This window comes from Athene cunicularia (genome assembly GCF_003259725.1).
Source record: "Athene cunicularia isolate RWA chromosome 5 unlocalized genomic scaffold, athCun1 chr5_part1, whole genome shotgun sequence".
NCBI classification, from domain to species: domain Eukaryota; kingdom Metazoa; phylum Chordata; class Aves; order Strigiformes; family Strigidae; genus Athene; species Athene cunicularia.
Window position 1 is genome coordinate 18,612,799 of NW_020799101.1, and position 17,734 is coordinate 18,630,532.

Here is a 17,734-nt window from a genome sequence, read left to right on the forward strand (position 1 = left end):
TAGATTAGTGTCATACATCACTGTAGCGAGGCGTTTTTTATGATGTATTGCCCAAACAATGTCATTGGAAAGGAAGAAGAGACACATAAAAAATGGTAGGTTTTAATTTACTACATTTTTAAAAACACTTCTAATATTCTTAGTACAATACTAGCTGACATAGTCTGAAGTGGAAGAGACATGATACTGAAAGAGAGGTCTGAAGTAGATATCTGAAGTGCAATCCAATGGATCAGAAGGCATCACATAGACTCTTAAGATATGTCCTGGATCTATTTACACCAGCAGACAGAAAGGAAAATAAATGGAATGAAGGGGGAACCTAATTTTTTGTTTTCAAAATGGACATATGTCTGATTAGAAAGGTGGGGCCTCTTTGACCCCAGGCAGGATGCCTTTGTACTACAAGCACCAGCTGATTCCATCTGGATTGATCCATGAAACACTCCCTCACTGGAGCTGGGGGTGAAAGGAGGTGTCATTTTTGATGGAGTATTTATTTGCTTTTTTGGGTTTTTTTTGAAGACAAGTAATGCTGATCCACCAGAAAAGAAAAAAGTTCAACAGGAGTATGGCTGTGTCAATGAGACAGAATTTCAGGCTAAATGTTGGCTAATTAAGAAAGTTTGATATTTCTGGGTAAGGCTCTTGACAAAATCGTCTGGCTTGATCCAACTCCATTGCTGTTTGGCTTGGTGTGACTGGCTGTGCCCTGATACGCATGCTTGTTTGTAGGGAGAAAGAGGTATGGAGCTTCCAGCTATTCACCCTCTTTAACCCACAAACAAGTCTCAAACCTATGGTTTTGCAGCCATGGATCATTGGTTTAACCTTTGCTGGAGCAGAAGGACATTTGATTGCAGAACTGCACCCTATGTATGCTCTTGCAGACACTTCACAGGTGTATCACATACAGCTTACTGGTGGGACCAGCACCCTACCACCTGGAAGGAGCAGGATTTCAGGGCACGCTGACAGCTTCTGTGAAGACAGTGTTTCAAGATGACTGCTGAGGGCTCTGATAACTAGTCACATATAGCAAAAGTGCATGTTGGAGCAGCAAGAAAATAAAGGGGGGAAAGGAGACAAAAATGAGTGAACTGAGCATCAAGCTGGCAAGGGCAGCAGCAGAGTGAGCCATCCCTAATCATATGCCAAGTAGGACTTCTGAAAACTGCCATGACCAAAACATTTCTTTCATCCCATGGCAGCATATGCCCTCGTGCTTCAAATGAACATGTTGCAAGACAAGAAATCACATAAGCCACCTAGATACTAAAGCTGGTGTGCAAAACACATTTGTTTATTAAAAAAAAATACTGCTGCACGTGAGATATGAGGTGCATTGAGTTGTCTGATCACACTTTTACTGTACGTGTCTTTCCACTGACATCAGCTGGAACAGTGAGTGAATATTAAGGAAAAAAATAGAATTATTGGTATTAACAAAAACGCCATTCACTGTTAATATCCAGTTATGTAGTTAATGTGCATCTAATGTAGAAAAAAAAAAAAAAAAAGCGCTAAGTAGATATTGTACTCCAGGCAGAAAATATTAGACTTTAATTAAATTAAGTAAACATCTCATTAAATGTCTATTTTTACAGACACTAATGAACATTATTGCTGAAGGGGAAAAGGAAATAAGACAATGAATAAGGTAAAATGTATTCCTTAACAATTTTGAGGAGTAAATATTTCCTGTGATTTAACAAGGTATAATAAGAAATCCTACTATTTAAAAATACCTTTAAGGATGTAAGAAAACTGATCTCTGATCAACTCAACTAGAAATTAGGCCACACATTTCCGCTTGGCTTTTTAAAAACTCCTACTCTGATTATAATGCACCATTGGAGAAGATAGCATTATTTATTTTAGGGTATTTCACACTAAAAGAGCAGAATCGCTCAACTGCAAGGCAACCTTGAAAAAGGTATAGAGAAATTTGAGCAGTAAAGACCTCAGTTTTAGAAGTTTTCTTTAGCTTCTGCTTACTGTTTTCAAGCAGAGTAGCCTACCTTTTATCCTACCCCCTCCAGCAGGTTGCATGGTGAGATTTGTACTCATGTTCCCCCTTACCTGCAAAATTCAAGGCACACAGCATTTTTGCCCAAAGCCTGTCTGGTACAGTGCTGGGCCTTGCAAGGTGCTGTATTTTCCCCATCCATCGTGGGATGGGGCTTATCTCTCCTCATATCTGGTGCCTCCAACCCGGCTTTGAGAAGGGCTGTACTCTCCGCCCTCCCCACCTGGCCTGCCTCTTCCTCCTTTCCTGGCTTCCCTTTCCCACCGTCCCTGGTGGTTTCATGACATGCACCAGATGGGGAAGCTCCCCAAAGCTGTCAGGTACAAACTGTAGGTCTGGACCAGGATGGGGCTCTTTGCAGCTGCTGGGACCTTCTCTTCTGCACCATCAGTTTTCACCTTTACTCTGCTTCTCAGCTGTAGAGAATGTGGCTTTTGCTCTCTGCATATTTTTCCCACATCATAGCCAGCACTGTTCTCTGTCCATGATTTTTGAGTGTCCGAGGTGTTGGTGAGCTGTCTGCAAGCCTGAAGAGCCCCAGGAGCTTTGTTTATCCCAGTGTCCTGCTGCAGGCAGTCAGTTCTCTCCTCGATGTGCTGCAGCACCACCAGCTTCACCACTGGGTTTTGATCAGCTATAATACTTCTGCACAGGAGGAGCTACGGCTTGGTCCATACATCTCTCATTACTCATTCATCAGAACTTGCCTGTGTGGTTGCTGGGTATTTACAGGAGACCCTGTCTTTCTGTCATGCCTAATGTTGTTTTTCTCTGAAGCACTGGATATAAGTCATTGCTGGAGGCAAGATGCCTGGTGTGGGTGATCAAACTTGCTTCGCTTCTGCCCTGGAAATCAAGATCAGTCATGGCTTACGGTCCTGGGAGCCAGATGGTTAGCAGGGCTGTTGAATTAATTTCTTGGTCTTTTTGTGCATAAATCCAACAAAATGCTTTTACCTTCCTACAGCTGGCACATGTGCCTAACAATTTGATCTTTTGCATTTTAAATATTTATTCAGTATTTAATTTAAACCCCTGAGACTAATCCTGGTGCTTTAACTTAGCCCTCAACTAGTTTCACTGAATCATCTCTATCACAATTCAGCGATCTTCAACAAATTGGCTTCACAGACTAGTAGGGCACAATCCTTTTTCTATTTGTATTTTGGGGGTATTTTGGAAGAGCTACTGGTGATTTTTTTAAAGTATTATAAGGCATTAAACTGTTGTTTCTGTCTTTTAAATTATAGATGGTCTCCATAGAGACACTGAAGTTCTACATTGCTCTCTTGAATTGCCTGAAGAAGTGGCACTTAGAATTACATTCAGAACAATGCTAATTAGCAAATGCTGAATTTTAAACAAGCTTCACAGCAAGGTTTTTGTCTGATAGGAGCAGCAACCAGCAATTGACTGACCAAACTGACAAAGCTGAATTACAGACAACATGCTATTTAATTATTCATTAGATATTTTACAGGGTTAACTACAATAGGCACCATTCCCTTTCTGAGGGATCACCGAGCCAAGCATAAGTGCCTTAGAAATCCAGCATAATAAACAGTCGGACAGAATCAGCAAAATGAAATCTGCTTCCCAAATTGCAGATTTATTGAGGAGGGGAGAGGCAGAAACAAAACTCTGCAGCCATTTGATGAGAATGCCCCAGCGCATGTACGGAATAGAAATAACTTGTCAGGAGTCTGATCCTGCAGCCAAAGCTACCATAAGAGTTTTGGTGAACCACTGCTGGACTGGAGGAGGACAAAACATGCATCCTCAGTCTAGAATTAGGCCTGGACAGTGCTGGGTGAAGGAAGGCAGAGCAGAGCTCTCCAATCTCACATTTCTGCCCAGAATCGTGGGTGTTGCTGACTCGCATGTGTGTGTAGGGGCACAAGTACCCCAGCTCCCCCGTGGCTCCCCTGCACACCCACCCTGCTGCGCAGGAGGTTCTCCAAGGGCTGCCTAGGACGTAAAACTGGGCGGGTATTTTGACCACAGCAAAGGTCAGAAACTGCTGGTAGCCGAACACAGAAGCCAAATGTTGGTGCTAGAACTCATTAACCTGGCAGGATGCATGTAAGGAGAAAAAAAAAAAACTTTGGAGAAGGCTTTTATACTAGCTAAGACCTTGTTCCTTGTAGAATAAACCACAGTCATGATCGCAAGAAGGGGGAAGATTTATGGATCCATGCAGAAGCCACAAAGTGTGGGGAAAGGTCTTGGATAGACACTGACCTAAGCTCAGATACAATTAGAAATGGAGACTGAAAAATACATGTTTCTTCCACTATTTGCTTTTGATCTATGTATTTCCTGTACTAGCTAAAGCAAAGACTGAGTCTGCTCCAGCAAAGCCAGTGAATGAGGACAATGTTCTCCCTCTCCCAAGCCAAAGGAATCTGAAGAGGAAATGCTGCTCACCCATGGAGACCCAAATGCAGGAGCTGTGCACAAGTCCCCGTGAGCAGCACTGCCAGGACTACTTCAGGTGGTACTCAGGTGACTAGTTACTTGACATTAGATGCATCACTGACCAGGTAAATAGTCTTGGGCCACACTTTCTGTCAAGATTTATGCTTGGAAAAGGACAGGTGGACTTCTGGCGTGCTCTGTCCTTTCTCTGGAGGGCAGGGGAAGTAGTGACCGCCAGCATTGCAGGAAGGAAGCTCAGTCAGCACAGTTATAACTGTATGCTGATGTACCTGATGTTTGAGGAGAGCACTAATCCTTAGAGGGAAAAGTGTTTTAAAAGAGTACTAAAGTGATAGTTCAGTTTCAGTACTAACGTAGTGCAATCTCTTACCATCCTATATCAGTCCTTGTTGTGAATTTGTTACTTAAGTGGAAGACAATGATAGATCCTGGGATTATCTCTGAAAGCCTTGATTTGTGAAGCTAAACCTTCTTCCCTTAATGTGTTCAGTGTTTCTGTAACTGTCTCAAAGGCTTCCCATGCATTAGACCTGGCACCACTGTTAATGAGGGGTTCAGAAAGGGAGAAATGGGCACATCAGTAAACCAGACTTCACCTCACACTCACATGTCTGTCAGCCCTCCACGATGGATGCAGTACCTGTGGATGCCATTCAGCATTGCAACAGGCATCTACCTGCTGCCTGCTCTGTGTGGGGAGAAACATGAGTGCAAAGTGGGATGACTTCAAAACAGTGCATGCTCCCTTGGCTGGGATGATGCACTATATATCAGGTATTTGTATAAAGGGATTATACTTTTCAAGATGAGACAAATGAGTGAGGATGAAATCTCCTATGGAATCAAATGTGACTGGTAATGTCATTCACAGCTATGGTGATACTTCACCATCCTTATTACAGTATAGCTACCTACATACATAAAACTAAACTTTGTATAATAAAATCTGTCTATCTAAAGTGGTTCACAGTCTGTAGTCAGTTAATTTTCTACCACCACTTTTTCTTATCAGCAGTCACTGTACTTGCCATAGGCATTTGAATGATCTGTGACAGGAGAGACTTGCCCTGCAAACATTCTCTGTACACTGCAGTTCTGGTAAATAATACCTGTACCGAACCTGACTACAAGACTGTTCGCATCCTGTGTATTGTTTTCTATGCAGTGTCCAACCATTATTATGACTGCATGTCCCAGAACACAGAGAAGGGCTCATGTAAGGATACAATTATTTTCCTTTTCCATTCAGCCTGCATATTTTATTCTTGCTAGTTTTGTTGGTGGCATAAAACAGCTGGGTGCTGAAGCCTGCAGACTTCTTGTTCTCTCCTGGCACTGAATCCCACACACATCTCAGAGAGCAATTGGTCTCTTTTCATGTGTCCACTGAACACAGCACTGTAGGAGTATACATAAGGGAAAGCCTGAAATAGGACCTTTTAATTTGACAAATGGAAATACAAAGGTGCTGGGTTGCTTCTGTTGCTGGTTAAGACAGCTACTCTCAGCAACATCCAGGCACATCAGCTGAGCTCAGCAAAATTATATGGGTTTGAGCGAGTGTGCAGTTTCTCATAGTCATCAGAGTTCATAAATGGTGACGCAAAGAGATTAAAAAAAGAACCTGGTGTTTACCCATACCTTTCTCTCTCCATTTCTATGGTGCCAGCTCTATAACTACCCACTTCTCCATGCTGTGATTGCTTTCTAATCAAGGATAACATCCTGTCTCGGGGATGGCATCCACAAGTGGATTTGCCCTGCTTGCATGAAAAGATAGTCAGACACTTTGTAATCACCCCAAGTCCCCAGACTCCCAATGCTATTTCACGGTCTGAGATGTTCATGGAGCAAAAGAAAAAGGCCATGTGAAAGAAGGCATTGGCATGACGATCTGGGACCTCTTGCTGAGCCTGTGCTGTGCTCACTGTAAAGCAGCCTTATTTGGGGTTGTGCAACCTTAGGGCAGGCTTCAACAAAGCAGCCCTTGTCCACACAAAGCTTGGGATGGGCACGCAATTTAGAGGAGAGGGTCCCAGGAGGCTGAGAGAGCAAGCACAGGTGGAGTGTGCCACAGCCAGGGTCAAGGGCTCTCGTAAACTCTGAGGATTTTAAGGGTGTAAGACCTCACTGAGTCTCAGCTCCCTCCTCCAGTATTTCCCAGACTAGGAAAGGAAGGATCTGGGGTTGGACCACTTGGTTGAATGAAATGAACAGAAGTGAGAATGAAATGTTTATTGAACAGTTGTATTCACTTTAATGTGTTCTCCTGTTACCTAGGAACAAATTAGCAATTATTTTTGATCTGATATCCAAAGAATGCATCTCTGGAACTGACCTGACTGCATGGGTTCTGGCTGCACGTCGGTCTGCATGTGGGTTCAAGCAGCTTGGTCTGTGTCCAAAACTAATTTGATCCAAACAGTGCAAAAAAGCAAGCAAAGGATTTTTTAACTGCAATATAGCCAGTTTAACATTTCTGTATTTATTATTGTAGTGACCCATCAGTTGGACCCATCATTTCAGTCTGTATTTGTCCAAGAACTATTTAGCAACAGTATTTTCTACCAAAAGCTGTATTACAACACATTAGCAAGAGAGTTTACTCTATGAGAGCTGAAGATGTCTCCTTAGACTAATGTTCAGCTTCTGTATTTTCTGGCTTTCAGTCAATTTATCCATGCAGCCATAATATCACAATGCTGCAGGCTCTTATGTTTCATTTCCTAGCTTTCTAAAGGAAACGAGAAAAATAAAATGTAATTTAACGCACACCACAATTACTATTTAAGCATTACATCATCAAAAAGGCTGTCACTAACTAGTAAGTGGTCCCAGTGACAAGACAGCATTACCTAGCAACTGTAGAGAAGTCATTAACCCTTTTGTGAGCACCATATCCATCACTGAAGCTGGAAATATGTTGCAGGAAACAAACGCATATGCCCAAGTGCCTGAAAAAAACCCAACTTCTTCCATCTTGTGATTATGGTGTGAACATTTTGCTCTGTAATTCTGAAAAGATGCCCAATTCAGTTTGTGAAAGAACATATGAGGACCAAACGGCTGTGAAGGCAGCTTCTGAGAAAGAAGGGAAGCATGATGAATCATACTAGTGCTATGTGTGCAGACGCAGGGTGAGACAGGTTTTTTCTCTAGCCTGAAGAAGGATGACTGGTTAAAATATTACCAAGAGTCTCAAGAGGTTTACAGTTATTATTTGCACAGCTCATGGGTCTTTGCAGTCCTCCAGAACATCATCCAATGTTTTAGGGAACATGTTATGTTCATCCCATATTCTGCATAGAGGAAAGAGGCAGAGTTACCTATGAGCTTTAAAATTAAGTAAGGTTTATGTGAAGAAAACAAAATTAAATCTGAACTCTGACATGATTTACATGGGAATGGGCAGGTTCTGAGTGATGAAGCACCTGTAGGCCACCTCCTGGGCCCATGCCCTCTCCTGACAAATGCTACCAGCACCTGAGTTTGTGTACCTCCCAAGAAACTTCTGGGATTGCTCTTGCTGCAGAGGACCTCCACTGCAGCTACAGCTGATACAGCCACATGCCAGGAAGTGAGCAGCAATCTGGAAGAGCATCAAGAATCAGTTCTGCATGCCAAGGACTAGACTGGCTGCCAGGAGGGCAGCATCTCCATGGACTGTTATCTTCTTAAAGACCTATCTTCAGTTTCCATTTTTTCCTGTTGCGGTCTTGCACACAATGTTCATGTTCAGAAGGAGATTTCCAGACACAGACAGAGGTTGAACCCTCATGTTTTCTGTGTGAATAGAGTGGAGACAAAAAGGCATGCGTTCTCCTGTTTCCCCCGCCTTTACTAGATGGGTTTCCACATCCTTGGAAAGACCTCCACGGTGGTGTCATCAGGCTCTATCTTCAAACACTGCCTTTTATTTTGTTTGAGTACAGATATACAGTAACAGACACAACAGCCCAATTTGCAGGTCTTTTCTTAAATCCCATGATTTGCAGTAGCCCGGAAAGCAAGCAAACCAGGAGATTAAGGAAATGTGAGGAGAGAAAGAAAAAATGGGAAAAAAGCAGCAAGAAGAGCATAGTATTTTCTTTTTAAGTCCAACATAGATGGTCTGGACAAACATCACCCTAATTGGAGCAATTTTTCAGTATATTCCAAATAAACAAACTGTCTAACTCTGTTATATATGATGTTGTGTCTTTGTTCCAGTGATCTTTAACTGGGTACTGAGACTGCACTGCTTTGTGTGTTTCCATTCCAGATAACTAAAACAAGCTTTCTAAAATCCCCCCCCCCCCTGTCCAACTAAATCCCTACTCTGATATGATTCTAAAAAGTCTGACTTTGATTACCCTGTTACTTTGTCATAAGCAATAATAAAGCAGAGTGATAACTAGCCATCACGAAAGAGCATTTTCAGCAAGGGTGCAGAGAAGCAGATGGGACCTAATTTGTGTTCTGCAAAGTCTCAAGCCAGCCAGGAGCTGACACTCTGCCTCTCACTGAGTTCACTAGAAATCTCTCAGCATCTCCTAAGATCGCTGAGCATCTGGTAACATTGACCCCATCAGTGCACTTCCAAATACTCAGTGTCCACATCACCCGTTAACATAAAGGGGATACAGTATTTGTTAGAGCTGGTCCAAATGCTGGTGAACACCTTCACTATTTTACCAGGTTAAAAAAGGCGCCATCAATGGCAACTCAAGCCATCAATGAAAGTATCATCATCAGTGCCATGAGGGTCAAACCGTGTAAAATGATTTTGCAATATTTTCATACCATAAAATACGTAGACATTAAAGCCACCTATCTTGTTGCCTACAAATACCACTGATGCATAGGAATTTACTAAACTATCCACAGAGCTTTGTGAACTATCTTTAGGACCCAGGACAAATCCCAGATCCTGATACTTTTTTGTTGTTATGACCACTTTTACAGCACCCAACTCCGTTTTTCTCATTTTAATTAACCAATTTCTTAATAGCAACAAAACGCTGTATGCATTTCACTGTGGGGAGATGATTACACAGTAACTTTGTTAAATTCATTTGGTCTATGACCCTGTGTCCTTTAACACCATCTAAGTAGGCACTGGATTTACAGCATAGCACTGTATTACCTGCAGCAACTGGACACCTAAGCCCTCACACCTCACACACAGAAAAACTCATTAGAAAACCGGCCTGAAGAAACGGAAATAAAATTAAAACAAAACATGGCGACTGTTGTTGCAAATTAAAAAAATGTCCCAAAAGAGGGCAATTCCGTTAGTACATTTGATAAAGTAAGGCAAAATTTCAACTCTAATGGAGACTTTCAGCAGAAATCATAAATGAGCAATGAAGATACTGGTCTTTTGAAGTGCTGCATGGTTCAGCAGAGAACTCACAACCATTTAATGAACAATTTGTGAAAGAAAAGTAGCACATTTTTCCCTCAATTAAAGTCAATGGGCTTGCTTGTATAAGTCAACTGTAACTCAAAGAGACATTCTTGTAATATTAAATATTCATTGAAATTTGCATTAATACACATACTGTTCTAATGGATCTTTTTTGTGTGTGTGTGTGAGTGTACAATTCCCTTTTTTTCCAGCATAGCACTGTATAGGACCTAATCACACTGAGAAAACACACACAACTTCAAAATAGTGCACTGTAGAAAATTTAAAAAATTCAAGCTGCACAACCAATGTCATCTCAGCAGCTTTACTGAGAGGGGCAAACTGGTGGGAGAGTGATACCTCTTCTATTCATAAGGGGAAGCCTTGACTACTTAAGAAAGAGGCCAGATTTTTTTTCAAAAATATTTGCCATTCTGCAGTTTCCGTTCTCTTTTCAACCAAGCTATTGCTGACTTTGAAAACCTCGTCCCCTGGATAGTCTGCAAGGTATAAATGAAACTACAGATATTATTTGATTTAACTTTATATTAAACCTAATGAAGAGAAATACAAAGTGCAGTATCAAACAATGATGTGATTAGAAAGTTTTCTTTTGAATATCCTGGTATCTATTGACTTGAACGCTTTGCATTTAATTTTTTTTTTTTTTTTTTTTTTTTTTTTTAAGAGAAAAAAACCTTTTGGGTGAAGGCAAATAAGTGATAGTCAAACTTCCCCTAAATATTAATGTCAGAGAGTGACCAAAACAAATATATTTGATTTAAAGTTGCTGTTTCTATTTTAATTTTATTTTCTAAGTTAGGAATGTATGATAAAGAGGTTGTAATGGAAGCTGAATTTCATTCTTGACCATAGCAGGTACTGGCAAGATCTCACTATGATTTATGTGCACACATCTTATATTTCATTTCCTTATTTTTTTGAATGAGTTGTGAATAATTCAGCGAATGACTGAGTGGATAACAGAGTTTGTGCACCTCTGAAGATTGAAATCTTCTAATTACCCAGTAACAGATACAGCTTAGAAGTGGTAACATCAGGTTTCCTTACCCCACCTGTCCATGGCCCAGGGCTCATCCTTACGCATGAGCCTTTCACTATCCAGCTCCCAATTATTTCTCAGCTTGTCCTTCAAGACATCCAACAAGGCTGACAGTGAAGATAATGTTCATAAGAGGCCACTTGCCCGGGGGGAAGTCAACTGTCACTATCAAATTTGTTCCAGCAAAAAATTAAGTATTTGGCGGATGTTAATGACATGACTGTCACTATTGCCTGAGACCAGGCTTCAGCCTCACCAGAAAGAGGCTCATAAATCCTTATTGAGATCTTATTATAATTTCCCAATAAATCTTCCTATTTGAACATTAGCTCTTGAGCTCATTGACCTGAGTACACACTTAAGTAACTTTGTTAGTTAGCTAAAAGAAGATAAAATTAAGACAGGCAGAAGCTGAGTTAATCATTTGGACATATGGAAATAATGTGGTAAGGTTGTTTATACGCAGGCAGGCAGTTCACTAATAGCATCACTGCAAAAAACTCAGAGGTTTTTAAATGGAAAAAAAAACAAGATACCCAGAATTCAATGGATTTGATTGAAAGCTCCTCTTCTGCTTAGTTTGCTGTGGGCATAATGAGAAGGATCTGTAATTGCTAAACGATATTTAAAAACTACAGCAAAATACAAACTATAAAAATGAGAGAAATTCTCAGTTAGGAACAGGGAAACTGACTGGACAGTGGGAAAACACCAACTTTGACCTAAAACTCTTGCTGAAATATGCTATAATAAAGAGTCTTGTCTCTATAGCCCCACTGCAAGTGCTGTTATAAGGATAGGAGATAGGCTTGGGGTTGGCTTTTGGGAGATTCAGGCGATCACATTATCTATTCCTTTTGGTAAGGCTTGAGCAAAAATTAGCCAGTTCTTTTTCCTCTCATGGCTGCTTACAGAACAGTGCCTCGAGAGCTACGTTCTTCTGATGCCAGGAAACCTTTAATTTCCAATGTAGGTTTACCCAGGGCCCCTTCCTACCCATTTGTCCTTCTAGCATTGTCCCTGGACTTAAATGACCCTTCTTTTTTGATGTTTCCCCCTTGTTTTCCTGATAATATTTATTGAGAGCAATCATAAAATATTAAAGATGTTCATATTGATACAGAAAGGAAAAAAAAAAAAAAGGAACAGCATATTTGGCACACTATAAACAAGGAAGGGGGGTGGGGGGTGCAGAGAGAGTTCTAAAGGTGTGAGATTTCCCTCTGCATCTGAACTTCAAACATACTGCATTTGGGGGTGAGAGGGGAATGGGGGTCTTTCATTCAATTAGCAAGATAGAGGCCACTGACAAAGTTTAATTCTGAATTTGACAAAAGTTTTGGGAAGTTTGTCTGCCAACGTTTAATGCAGATGGCTGTACAGCCCATATACATTGATGTTTCCTTCCCTGTGTTTATATCCTGGTCGTCAGCAATGGGAGCTGATGAGCCAAGACGAGTTTCCTCCAGTCTCTCCAGCCTGCCAACATGCAAATGTCCCACCACATTTCCCTGGGGTGGGCAGTCGGGGTGGTGTTGCCAGTGAGCCACGAGTGCCGGGCTCGGGTTGTCTCCTGGCTGGCCACGCAGGATCCGGCTGCTCCCCTCCTGCGGACACGGGGAGGATTCAGCTGGGCAGGAAGGAACTGTCTCCATGGCCCACTTCCTTGTGAAGGGCAATAAAACGCAGTGAGCAGGGAGCTCACGCCAGCCCATTGGTTTCCATAATGATATCAACAACAACAAATCTCCTTTTCCAGACCAGCCCTGTGGAGAAACCAGAGTAGACTTTGAGGATGTAATCCTCAGCAGACAAAGCACTGTGTGGGGCTCTCCTAGCTGGTTTAAGCTGGGTTTACCAACAGTCTGAGCTGGTGGGAGCAGCAGATCACTTGCCACAGGCTGCAAAACCTGCCTGGGAAGTGCTGAGTGTCAGCTGGGCCAGCACGTGCAAAGGGCGGCAAGGAGAACCCCTGGCAGCCAACAGCTCTTGCTGGTCGAACAGCCCCCGGTCATCTCTGCCACACACTGAGCCTTGGCCTCTGCTTTCAGGGTGGTCTGCAGAGACATGTATTTAGACTTCAGAGCAGTGTGTGCTCAGCCAGCTGAAAACACTATTTAGCAGCTGGAGTACCACTGGACTGGGAGGCTGAGTATTGTCCCCTGCCACCTGTGAAGGGGAAATCAGCAAGCGCAAGTACTTACATAGGGTGAAGTTAGAAGCAGCACTCCTCTGCAGACTGCCCAGCAGGCATTAACTGGCAGCAACTTCTGTTAACTTCTTGTAGGTCGCATCTGAACTAATGAACTTGGTCTGGATGGCTCTGCACCGTATTCCTTTTTCTAGACCATTTGTTAAACTGTTCAAAATGAGGAAAGTGTTAGCATTTGATTTTGACTCACTAAGAGTTAATTTGGGACCTGTTACACTTTCTCTTTCATCTCTATTTCACTAGTTTTAAAACTGATGTGATCAAATAAAAAGTGAGTGCTAGAGGCTAAAGAAAGGAGCTAGAAAATATCATACTGTATTTTAAACCGTTCACAACTGTGCCAGGTAGACATTAAAACTCTTGTCTGACAGTTTTCAATCAAATAGTCCATATTCAAATTTAGTCCCATGTAAGGCTTCAGTCCTAAACTGTGGTCTGCTAATATTTTAGAAGTTGAGAACTGCATGTGGGCAATAACTGGATAAAGAAAACACTCTAAGAAAACAGTACCCAGCTTGGTGACATGGACTGCAGCACAGGAGACAAGCTCAGCTCTTAAGACTAGGCAGAAAGCCAAGCCATCACTAGAGTCATTGCTGGAACTAGAAACACAAAAACATTGTGTCCCACTCCTCCCAAGTCACAGTGCCCTAAATGCCTGCTCAGCTGCTACCTAAAGGCAGCAACGTTGAAAATAATTTTCTGGATTCTTGGACATGCCTGTAAGCTCCTGGGTTTCAACATTTACATCCAATATAGCCTCTGCCCCCTTGGGATCTGTGCAGTAGTGTCCCAAGTCTGTTTCCTGACAGGCTTGGGTACCAGCCTTAGGTACCCTGACAATTTCATTATCCTAAACCCAGCATCACTGGTGCGAAGATTTGGAATGGAGCTTTCCCCTCTCCAAGCAGAGGAAGAGATGAGAGACGCGCTTGTTCATGCATGTTAGTTTCCTCTGCACCAAGTGGTGGTCACTCATTCTGTGCAAGGCGGGAAGTTGTTGGGGGATGGAGAGAAGCTGTCCCCTGTCCCCTGTGGATGGCCCTGCCAGCCCAGCCCTTGCTGCAGGCAGGTTTAGAGCACTGACTTCCCTCACAATGGAGATGCCTTTCAGCATCCCAGAATGGAGTAGTTAAAGCCTGGAGACTGGCATGATTCCAGGGCTGACCACAGCGATGTCTGGTGACAGCGACCACATGGTCCTCAGCTGCTTGCCTTCCAGACAAGTGGGAACAGGCATGGCACCAGACAAAGCTTGTACAGGGGAAGAGCTTTCCCAGCAGAGTCTGGTTGTCACCTCTTTATACTTTTCCCCCAATGTCCACATTAAACAGGTCCCCGCTGAGCGCTCCCTCAATCCTCTCCTGTGCATTTGTTCTTCCTGTCTAACCTGTGCAGGGAGTCTGGGAGCTTAATGCAGGCTATGGCAGCTTTACTGCTGCAGCAGGACTGCTATAATCTGTAGCAGGTTGCATTCCCAAGGCCATTTGCATGTTTCACCTTTTTTCATCTATTTTAGATCTTCCCTCAAACACTTCTGCCCCCACTCGCCTCTCTTCTCTGCAGGGATTCTCCCAGAGCTGGCTCTACAGAAATCTCTCATCATCCCTAGCTCTAGAGCTCTTCTGCACACGTGCTTTACCAGACACACTCATCTTTTATTCCTCCCTAAGTCCATCAGTCCAGCTTTCCTGCCTTTATTTATACCAGTAACACCTTTTTCCTTTTAAACCTTTTTTCTTTTTTATAGAGGATATAATAAAAAATTAAATGAAACCACAAAAGCTCATTTTGTAAAACTTGGTCTGACCTGCATCTCCAAAATCAAAAAAATTCTGAGCTAATGATGAATCTGCCTTGTTCAGCTAATCCTACCTAATTGCTAGAGTTCATGGGCACTGAGCTGGTAGAAACAGAACACGATGGTCGTAGAGTGATGCTTTCACTGTTTTTTGTTGAAAAGAGTGATGGAGTTTTCATATTTGGAAACATAAATTGGGATAAAATTTACTGTAAGGTGATAAATTTGCAAAATGGGTCAAATCCCAGACTGTAATATTTAACAGCAACATATTCACTCAGAAGGAAATAATTCATTAGAAAATATGCATGTAAAAAGACTTCGCTATTCCAATAGAATCAGACTGGAGATGAAATTAATTTCAAAACTAGAAGTCAACAATGTGCATCCAGCATTAGCCCTAAAAAAAGGTTCAGTCTTCTCACCAGTTCAGCCACATGACCTTAATGCCTACTCCAATTGTTATTGTATTAACTGCTCAAATCAATTTAATCTGGAATTTGGTCAACACAGTGATTTACAAACTGTAAATCACTAAAAATACCTATACTGGCATATAAGTAGATTCTATAACCTCTGGGTATTAGCTTAGGAACTAAAGCTGCATGTGAGATTCAGTATTGCTTTAGTAATTAACAATCCACAAGCAGATTACTTTCATTCTTCATCCTTGAAGCAATATCATCATTTGACTGGCAGTGTGAAGTCACTTGTGCGTGATGGACATTAATCATTAATTAGAATCTGAATTCTTCCCTATACTGTTAAAACGAGAAACAATAAATTACATTCCGTTATTTCATAGTAAGCAAAGTACTGTAAAAGTCTGAAAAAAAAAAGTGCCTATCTATATATATTTTATTAGATTTTACTTTTTCATTTATACATATTCACTAATGGCAATAGCTTTGATATGAAGAAGTTTTTTGCCACATCAGAGAAGGAAGGTTATTTTTCCCCAGATAGTAACTACCTACTGTATGAAAGCAGGTCTAATGTGTCTAAGTACGGAGTTCTACAATGGTATTATTACAACTATTGCTTCATAAAACTTCAAACTACCATAATAATTTAATATCAGTGCAATCAAACTTTATGTGATTTTTTTCTGCAGGCATACTTCTGCAAATGAGAGCTTCCTACTTGTATTTTTTGTGTGGCGGTACTCCTACAGTAGTTTAGCAAATAGTAACTGATCTCCTAATCTAAAGCTGCCTATTAACAGAATTAAGTTCAATGAGGTGCTCTTTGTAGAATAGGTAAATTTTGGCTCATAAAGCCTAAGAAGAGATGGAGTGAGGTTAGAAGGGAAGAGAAAGGGAGAGAATTGGTGGGAGGAGAGGGCTGGGAGGGATCCCAGTGTCTTGTGAGAGTCTGTCCCTGGTGCCTCTTTTCTCACTGTCTTGGGCTTACACTCATTCTGCACCACATTATGGCCCCAAGTTCAAAACTTGATTCATTGATCTCTGCTGGGAACAACCCATGTGGAAAGATGATCCCTTAAGTATCTGTCATATTTTAGGCTCAATATGGCTGGGTGTCAGTGGTGGGTGAAATGACTGCTTACTTCTAATACGATTCTGCTCGGGAGAAGCAGACAGCAAAACTCTTCTTGAATGCAAGATGGTATTTGTGCATATATATGGGAGAGGGAAGTGCACTTCACGTTTTCAAAAGTAGTAACTCTTCTGAGATGAAAGCACCATTTCAGGAAAGTGGTGAGGCAGTGCAGTGAGCCATCAGATCCACACGCATGTCTGAGGCAGAATTCCAACAGCTTACCTCCCTCCAGATCAGGTACCTCCAGCTTGAAGCTCAGGGCAACCTGCTCTGTATCTATTTTTAGCAACGATAGCTTTCTGCTGCTGCAAGCCAAGTGAGGCTAAGATCCATGTCTACAACCTGAGGTGTGAGCAGAGCACAGGAAGACTTTCTTCTGTGCCTTGACCTGAGCATCTCCCTGCCTTAGGCAACACAGAGGAGAAAGTTGCTGGGTGACAAGTCAGCAGATTAGGACAAAAGCTGGTGGGTGCTTGTGTGAATGGAGATATAGAAGATGTGTCATGCCCTGATCAGAGAGAGAAGCAGATGGGCTGATGTTTGGGTTGGGATAGGTTTCATTTTCTTCTTAGTAGCTTGTATGGTGCTGGGGTTTCAATTTGTGACCCAAACGGTGTTAATAACACAGGGGTGTTTTAGCTGTTGCTGAGCAGTGCTCAAAAAGTAGCAAGGCCTTTTCTGCTTCTCACACTGCCCACCAGCAAGTAGGCTGGGGATTCATAAAAAGTTAGGAGGAGTGTTTAAACCAGACAAAGGGACACAGCTGGGACAGCTGACCCCAGCTGACCAAATGGATATCCCAGACCATATGATGTCATGCTCAGCAATACCAGCTGGGGGAAGGAGAAGGAAGGGGGGACATTTGGAGTTGCAGTGTTTGTCTTCCCAAATAACCACTATGTGTGATGGAGCCCTGCTGTCCCGGAGATGGCTGAACACCTGCCAAAGAGGAGTGGTGAATGAATTTCTTTTGCTTTGCTTGCACCTATAGCTTTTACTTTCTTGATTAAACTGTCTTTATCTCATCCCACAAGTTTTTGCACTTTGACCCTTCCAATTCTCTCTCCCATCCCATCGGAGAGGAGAGTGAGAGCAGCTGGTGAGGCTGAGCTGCCCACTGGGGTTAACCCATGACAGCAGAGAAGATGAAAAAGGGACAAGGACCATGGGACAAGGAAACCTAGAAAAGTCTGAGAGACACAAGCTGGGCCTGGTAAGGGTAGAGAATAGAACAGAGACGA